This window comes from Triticum aestivum, chromosome 3B (genome assembly GCF_018294505.1).
Source record: "Triticum aestivum cultivar Chinese Spring chromosome 3B, IWGSC CS RefSeq v2.1, whole genome shotgun sequence".
NCBI lineage: Eukaryota > Viridiplantae > Streptophyta > Magnoliopsida > Poales > Poaceae > Triticum > Triticum aestivum.
The window spans coordinates 100823907-100833176 of NC_057801.1; positions in this window are offsets into that span (position 1 = coordinate 100823907).

The window sequence follows — 9270 nt, forward strand, 5'->3', positions numbered from 1 at the left end:
GACTCAATCCGATAAGATAACTTCAAAGGAAAAACTCAATCCATTACAAGAAGGTAGAGGGGGAGAAACATCATAAGATCCAACAATAGTAGCAAAGCTTGTGGTACATCAAGATCCTGCCATATCAAGAACAAGAGAGAGAGAGAGAGAGAGAGAGAGAGAGAGAGAGATCAAACACATATCTACTGGTACATACCCTCAGCCCCGAGGGTGAACTACTCCCTCCTCGTCATGAAGAGCGTCGGGATGATGAAGATGGCCACCGGTGATGGATCCCCCCTCCGGCTGGGTGCCGGAACAGGGTCCCGATTGGTTTTTGCTGGCGACAGAGGCTTGCGGCGGCGGAACTCCCGATCTAGGTTTTGTTCTGGAAGTTTGGGGATTTAAAGGAAGGGTTGGCGCCGGTTTCACGTCAGGGGGCCCGACAGGGAGTCCACGACGCAGGGGGCGTGCCTAGGGGGGCGCCCAACACCCTCTTGGTGCCCTCGAGACTCCCCTCTGGTAGCTTTTCGTTCCAGTATTTTTTATCTTTTTGAAAAATATTCTCCGCTGATTTTCAACGCATTCCGAGAACTTTTATTTCTACACAAAAACAACATCACAGTAGTTTTGCTGAAAACAGTGTCAGTCTAGGTTAGTTCTAACCAAATCGTACCAAAATCATGTAAAAATATTAGAAACATGGCATGAATACATCAAAAACACCCCGTTAAACATTTTCAAAATCCTCAAAAACCTAACAGAAAAAAGATACGGGGCTTTTAAGATCTGGAGAGGCAAAAAAATTCAAAAAAATTCAAACTTACTAATGGCGCACCTGCCCATGGTGCGCCATTACTATCTTCCCGCCTTCAAAATTCAAAATAAATCAAAAAAAAGTTATTAATGGCGCACCTCCCCATGGTGCGCCATTACTATCTTCCCGCCTTCAAAATTCAAAATAAATCAAAAAAATAAAAAAATAGTAACTAATGGTGCACCTGCCCATGGTGCGCCACTACTATCTTCCCGCCTTCAAAATTCAAAATAAATAAAAAAATAAAAAAAATTACTAATGGCGCACCTACCCATGGTGCGCCATTACTATCTTCCCGCCTTCAAAATTCAAAATAAATAAAAAAATAAAAAAATAGTAATGGCGCACCTGCCCACGGTGCGCCATTACTATGTCGTATATATGGCTGGGCGTGTCCTCTCCTCCTTATCTCTTCATTCTTCTCCTCCACTCCACCTCTCCTCCGCTCCTCCACTCCATCTTCCCTTCTCTCCTCCACCATACTACCCTCCTCCTCTCCGGCGACCTCCTCCTCCTCCTCTCCGGCGACCTCCTCTTCCTCTTCGGTGACCTCCTCCTCCCTCCTCTCCTTTCTTCCCCTCCCCTAATGGTTTCTCCTCCCTCCTCTCCGGTGAGCTCCTCCTCCCTCCTCTCCGTGAGCTGCTCCTGCCTCCTCTCCTCCCATCCCCTCATGGTTATTGTAGGGTACGAAACCACCTCAAAGTTATTCTTTCCGATCAATCCAGGGCTATTCCTATAAGTGTCACAAACAGCCCTAGAGTTCATAGTAAAATAACACCTTAAGACACACATCAACCAAAACCCTAATGTCACCTAGATACTCCAATGTCACCTCAAGTATTCGCGGGTTTGATTATACGATATGCATCACACAATCTCATATTCATCTATTCAATCCAACACAAAGAACCTCAAAGAGTGCCCCAAAGTTTTTGCCGGAGAGTCAAGACGAAAACGTGTGCCAACCCCTATGCATAAGTTCACAAGGTCACTAAACTCGCAAGTTGATCACCAAAATATACATCAAGTAGATCACGTGAATATCCCATTGTCACCACAGATAAGCACATGCAAGACATACATCAAGCGTTCTCAAATCCTTAAAGACTCAATCCTATCCGATAATTTCAAAGGAAAAACTCAATCCATTACAAGAAGGTAGAGGAGGACAAATATCATAACATCCAACAATAGTAGCAAAGCTCGCGGTACATCAAGATCCTGCCATATCAAGAACACGAGAGAGAGAGAGAGAGAGAGAGAGAGAGATCAAACACATATCTACTGCTACATACCCTTAGCCCCGAGGGTGAACTACTCCCTCCTCGTCATGAAGAGCGTCAGGATGATGAAGATGGCCACCGGTGATGGATCTCCCCTCCGGCAGGGTGCCGGAACAGGGTCCCGATTGGTTTTTGCTGGCTAGAGAGTCTTGCGGTGGCAGAACTCCCGATCTAGATGTTGTTCTGGAAGTTAGGGGATTTATTGGAGGGGTTGGCATCGGTTTCACGTCAGGGGGCCCAACAGGGAGTCCACGAGGCAGGGGGCGCGCCTAGGGGGCGCCCTACACCCTCTTGGTGCCCTCGAGACTCCCCTCCGGTAGCTTTTTGTTCCAGTATTTTTGTATTTTTCAAAAATATTCTCCGCTGATTTTCAACGCATTCCAAGAACTTTTATTTCTAGACAAAAACAACATCACAGTAGTTTTGTTGAAAACAGCGTCAGTCCGGGTTAGTTCTAACCAAATCATACCAAAATCATGTATAAATATTATAAACATGGCATGAATACATCAAAAACACCCCGTAAAACATTTTCAAAATCCAAACCTAACAGAAAAAAGATACGGGGCTTTTACGATCTGGAGAGGCAAAAAAATTCAAACTTACTAATGGTGCACCTGCCCATGGTGCGCCATTACTATCTTCCCGCGTCAAAATTCAAAATAAATCAAAAATATATAAAAAAGTTACTAATGGCGCACCTGCCCATGGTGCGCCATTACTATCTTCCCGCCTTCAAAATTCAAAATAAATCCAAAAAAATTTACTAATGGCGCACCTGCCCATGGTGCGCCATTACTATCTTCCCACCTTCAAAATTCAAAATAAATAAAAAAATAAAAAAATAATAATGGCGCACATGCCCACGGTGCGCCATTACTATGCCGTATATATGGCTGGGCGTGTCCTCTCCTCCTTACCTCTTCATTCTTCTCCTCCACTCCACCTCTCCTCCACTCCTCCACTCCATCTTCCCTTCTCTCCTCCACCATACTACCCTCCTACTCTCCGGCGACCTCCTCCTCCTCCTCTCCGGCGACCTCCTCCTCCTCTCCGGCGACCTCCTCCTCCTCCTCCCTCCTCTCCTCTCCTCTCCTCCCCTCCCTTCCCCTCACGGTTTCTCCTATCACCTCTCCGATAAGCTCCTCCTCCCTCCTCTCCGGTGAGCTCCTCCTCCCTCCTCTCCTCCCATCCCCTCATGGTTATTGTAGGGTACAAAACCACCTCAAAGTTATTCTTTCCGATCAATCCAGGGCTATTCCAATAAGTGTCACAAACAGCCCTAGAGTTCGTAGTAAAATAACACCTTAAGACACACATCAACCAAATCCCTAATGTCACCTAGATACTCCAATGTCACCTCAAGTATCCGCGGGTTTGATTATACGATATGCATCACACAATCTCATATTCATCTATTCAATCCAACACAAAGAACCTCAAAGAGTGCCCCAAAGTTTTTGCCAGAGAGTCAAGATGAAAACGTGTGCCAACCCCTATGCATAAGTTCACAAGGTCACTAAACTTGCCAGTTGATCACCAAAACATACATCAAGTAGATCACGTGAATATCCCATTGTCACCACAGATAAGCACATGCAAGACATAATCAAGCGTTCTCAAATCCTTAAAGACTCAATCCGATAAGATAACTTTAAAGGAAAAACTCAATCCATTACATGAAGGTAGAGGGGGAGAAACATCATAAGATCCAACAATAGTAGCAAAGCTCGAAGTACATCTAGATCCTGCCATATCATGAACATGAGAGAGAGAGAGAGAGATCAAACACATATCTACTGGTACATACCCTTAGCCCCGAGGGTGAACTACTCCCTCCTCGTCATGAAGAGCGTCGGGATGATGAAGATCGCCACCGGTGATGGATCCCCCTCCGGCAGGGTGCCGAAACAGGGTTCCGATTGGTTTTTGCTGGCTATGGAGGCTTGCGGCGGCGGAACTCCCGATCTAGGTTTTGTTCTGGAAGTTTGGGAATTTATATGAGGGGTTGGCGTCGGTTTCACTTTAGGGGGCCCGACAGGGAGTCCACGAGGCAGGGGGCACGCCTAGGGGGGCGCCCTACACCCTCTTGGTGCCCTCGAGACTCCCCTCCAGTAGCTTTTCGTTCCAGTATTTTTTATATTTTTCAAAAATATTCTCTGTTGATTTTCAACGCATTCCGAGAACTTTTATTTCTACACAAAAACGACATCACAGTAGTTTTGCTGAAAACAGCGTCAGTCCGGGTTAGTTCTAACCAAATCATACCAAAATCATGTAAAAATATTATAAACATGGCATGAATACATCAAAAACACCCCGTTAAACATTTTAGAAATCCTCAAAAACCTAACAGAAAAAAAGATACGGGGCTTTTAAGATCTGGAGAGGCAAAAAAATTCAAAAAAATCAAACTTACTAATGGCGCACCTGCCCATGGTTCGCCATTACTATCTTCCTGCCTTCAAAATTCAAAATAAATCAAAAAAATAAAAAAAAGTTACTAATGGCGCACCTGTCCATGGTGCGCCATTACTATCTTCCCGCCTTCAAAATTCAAAATAAATCAAAAAACTAAAAAAAAGTTACTAATGGCGCGCCTGCCCATGGTGCGCCATTACTATCTTCCCGCCTTCAAAATTCAAAAAAAATAAAAAGAAATAAAAGAAATAGTAATGGCGCACCTGCCACAGTGTGCCATTACTATGCCGTATATATGGCTGGGCGTGTCCTCTCCTCCTTACCTCTTCATTCTTCTCCTCCACTCCACCTCCCCGCCACACCACCTCTCCTCCACTCATCCACTCCATCTTGACTTCTCTCCTCCACCATACTACCCTCCTCCTCTCCGGAGACCTCCTCCTCCTCCTCTCCGGTGAACTCCTCCTCCTCTCCGGCGAACTCCTCCTCCCTCCTCTCCTCTCCTCCCCTCATGGTTTCTCCTCCCTCCTCTTCGGCGAGCTCCTCCTCCCTCCTCTCCTCCCATCCCCTCATGGTTATTGTACGGTACGAAACCACCTCAAAGTTAGTCTTTCTGATCAATCCAGGGCTATTCCTATAAGTGTCACAAACAGCCCTAGAGTTCGTAGTAAAATAACACCTTAAGACACACATCAACCAAAACCGTAATGTCACCTAGATACTCCAATATCACCTCAAGTATCCGCGGGTTTGATTATACGATATGCATCACACAATCTCATATTCATCTATTCAATCCAACACAAAGAACCTCAAAGATTGCCCTAAAGTTTTTGCCGCAGAGTCAAGACGAAAACGTGTGCCAACACCTATGCATAAGTTCACAAGGTCACTAAACTCGCAAGTTGATCACCAAAACATACATCAAGTAGATCACTTGAATATCCCATTGTCACCACAGATAAGCACATGCAAGACATACATCAAGTGGTCTCAAATCCTTAAAGACTCAATCCGATAAGATAACTTCAAAGGAGAAACTCAATCCATTACAAGAAGGTAGAGGGGGAGAAACATCATAAGATCCAACAATAGTAGCAAATCTCACGGTACATCAAGATCCTGCCATATCAAGAACAAGAGAGAGAGAGAGAGATCAAACACATATCTACTGGTACATACCCTCAGCCCCGAGGGTGAACTGCTCCCTCCTCATCATGAAGAGCGTCGGGATGATGAAGATGGCCACCGGTGATGGATCCCCCCTTCGGCAGGGTGCCGGAACAGGGTCCCGATTGGTTTTTGCTGGCGACAGAGGCTTGCGGCGGCGGAACTCCTGATCTAGGTTTTGTTCTGGAAGTTTGGGGATTTATAGGAGGGGTTGGCGTCGGTTTCACGTCAGGGGGCCCGACAGGGAGTCCACGAGGAAGGGGGCGCGCCTAGGGGTGCGCCCTACACCCTCTTGGTGCCCTCGAGACTCCCCTCCGGTAGCTTTTCATTCTAGTATTTTTTATCTTTTTCAAAAATATTCTCCGCTGATTTTCAACGCATTCCGAGAACTTTTATTTCTACACAAAAACATCACAGTAGTTTTGCCGAAAACAGCGTCAGTCCGGGTTAGTTCTAACCAAATCGTACCAAAATCATGTAAAATTTTATAAACATGGCATGAACACATCAAAAACACCCCGTTAAACATTTTCAAAATCCTCAAAAACCTAACAGAAAAAAGATACGGGGCTTTTAAGATCTGGAGAGGCAAAAAAATTCAAACTTACTAATGGCGCACCTGCCCATGGTGCGCCATTACTATCTTCCCACCTTCAAAATTCAAAATAACTCAAAAAATAAAAAAAAGAAGTTACTAATGGCGCACCTGCCCATGGTGCGCCATTACTATCTTCCCGCCTTCAAAATTCAAAATAAATCAAAGAAAATAAAAAAAATTACTAATGGCGCACCTGCCCATGGTGCGCCATTACTATCTTCCCGCCTTTAAAATTCAAAATAAATAAAAAATATATAAAAATAGTAATGGCGCACCTGCCCACGGTGCGCCATTACTATGCCGTATATATGGCTGGGCGTGTCCTCTCCTCCTTACCTCTCCATTCTTCTCCTCCACTCCACCTCTCGTCCACTCCTCCACTCCATCTTCCCTTCTCTCCTCCACCATACTACCCTCCTACTCTCTGGCGACCTCCTCCTCCTCCTCTCCAGTGACTTCCTCCTCCTCTCCGGCGACCTCCTCCTCCTCCTCCCTCCTCTCCTCTCCTCCCCTCCCCTCCCCTCACGGTTTCTCCTCCCACCTCTCCGGTGAGCTCCTCCTCCCTCCTCTCCGGTGAGCTCCTCCTCCCTCCTCTCCTCCCATCCCCTCATGGTTATTGTAGGGTACAAAACCACCTCAAAGTTATTCTTTCCGATCAATCCAGGGCTATTCCAATAAGTGTCACAAACAGCCCTAGAGTTCGTAGTAAAATAACACCTTAAGACACACATCAACCAAAACCCTAATGTCACCTAGATACTCCAATGTCACCTCAAGTATCCGCGGGTTTGATTATACGATATGCATCACACAATCTCATATTCATCTATTCAATCCAACACAAAGAACCTCAAAGAGTGCCCCAAAGTTTTTGCCAGAGAGTCAAGACGAAAACGTGTGCCAACCCCTATGCATAAGTTCACAAGGTCACTAAACTCGCAAGTTGATCACCAAAACATACATCAAGTAGATCACTTGAATATCCCATTGTCACCACAGATAAGCACATGCAAGACATACATCAAGCGTTCTCAAATCCTTAAAGACTCAATCCGATAAGATAACTTCAAAGGAAAAACTCAATCCATTACAAGAAGGTAGAGGGTGAGAAACATTATAAGATCCAACAATAGTAGCAAAGCTCGCAATACATCTAGATCCTGCCATATCAAGAACACGAGAGAGAGAGAGAGAGAGAGAGATCAAACACATATCTACTGGTACATACCCTTAGCCCCGAGGGTGAACTACTCCCTCCTCGTCATGAAGAGCGTCGGGATGGTGAAGATGGCCACCGGTGATGGATCCCCCCTCCGGCAGGGTGCCGAAACAGGGTTCCGATTGGTTTTTGCTGGCTATAGAGGCTTGCGGCGGCGGAACTCCCAATCTAGGTTTTGTTCTGGATGTTTGGGGATTTATATGAGGGGTTGGCGTCGGTTTCATGTCAGGGGGCCCGACAGGGAGTCCACAAGGCAGGGGGCGCGTCTAGGGGGCCGCCCTACACCCTCTTGGTGCCCTCGAGACTCCCCTCCAGTAGCTTTTCGTTCCAATATTTTTTATATTTTTCAAAAATATTCTCCGCTGATTTTCAACGCATTCCGAGAACTTTTATTTCTACACAAAAACGACATCACAGTAGTTCTGCTGAAAACAGCGTCAGTCCGGGTTAGTTCTAACCAAATCATACCAAAATCATGTAAAAATATTATAAACATGGCATGAATACATAAAAAACACCCCGTTAATCATTTTAGAAATCCTCAAAAACCTAACATGGTTCGCCATTACTATCTTCCCGCCTTCAAAATTCAAAATAAATCAAAAAAATAAAAAAAAGTTACTAATGGCGCACCTGCCCATGGTGCGCCATTACTATCTTCCCGCCTTCAAAATTCAAAATAAATCAAAAAACTAAAAAAAAGTTACTAATGGCGCACCTGCCCATGGTGCGCCATTACTATCTTCCCGCCTTCAAAATTCAAAAAAAAATAAAAAAATAAAAGAAATAGTAATGGCGCACCTGCCACAGTGTGCCATTACTATGCCGTATATATGGCTGGGCGTGTCCTCTCCTCCTTACCTCTTCATTCTTCTCCTCCACTCCACCTCTCCGCCACACCACCTCTCCTCCACTCCTCCACTCCATCTTCCCTTCTCTCCTCCACCATACTACCCTCCTCCTCTCCGGCGACCTCCTCCTCCTCCTCTCCGGTGAACTCCTCCTCCTCTCCGGCGAACTCCTCCTCCCTCCTCTCCTCTCCCCCCCCTCACGGTTTCTCCTCCCTCCTCTTCGGCGAGCTCCTCCTCACTCCTCTCCTCCCATCCCCTCATGGTTATTGTACGGTACGAAACCACCTCAAAGTTAGTCTTTCTGATCAATCCAGGGCTATTCCTATAAGTGTCAAGAACAGCCCTAGAGTTCGTAGTAAAATAACACCTTAAGACACACATCAACCAAAACCCTCATGTCACCTAGATACTCCAATGTCACCTCAAGTATCCGCGGGTTTGATTATACGATATGCATCACACAATCTCATATTCATATATTCAATCCAACACAAAGAACCTCAAAGAGTGCCCCAATGCTTTTGCCGGAGAGTCAAGACAAAAACGTGTGCCAACCCCTATGCATAAGTTCACAAGGTCCCTAAACTCGCAAGTTGATCACCAAAACATACATCAAGTAGATCACATGAATATCCCATTGTCACCACAGATAAGCACATACAAGACATACATCAAGCGTTCTCAAATCCTTAAAGACTCAATCTGATAAGATAACTTCAAAGGGAAAACTCAATCCATTACAAGAAGGTAGAGGGGGAGAAACATCATAAGATCCAACAATAGTAGCAAAGCTCGCGGTACATCAAGATCCTGCCATATCAAGAACATGAGAGAGAGAGATCAAACACATATCTACTGGTACATACCCTCAGCCCCGAGGGTGAACTACTCCCTCCTCGTCATGCAGAGCGTCGGGATGATGAAGATGGCCA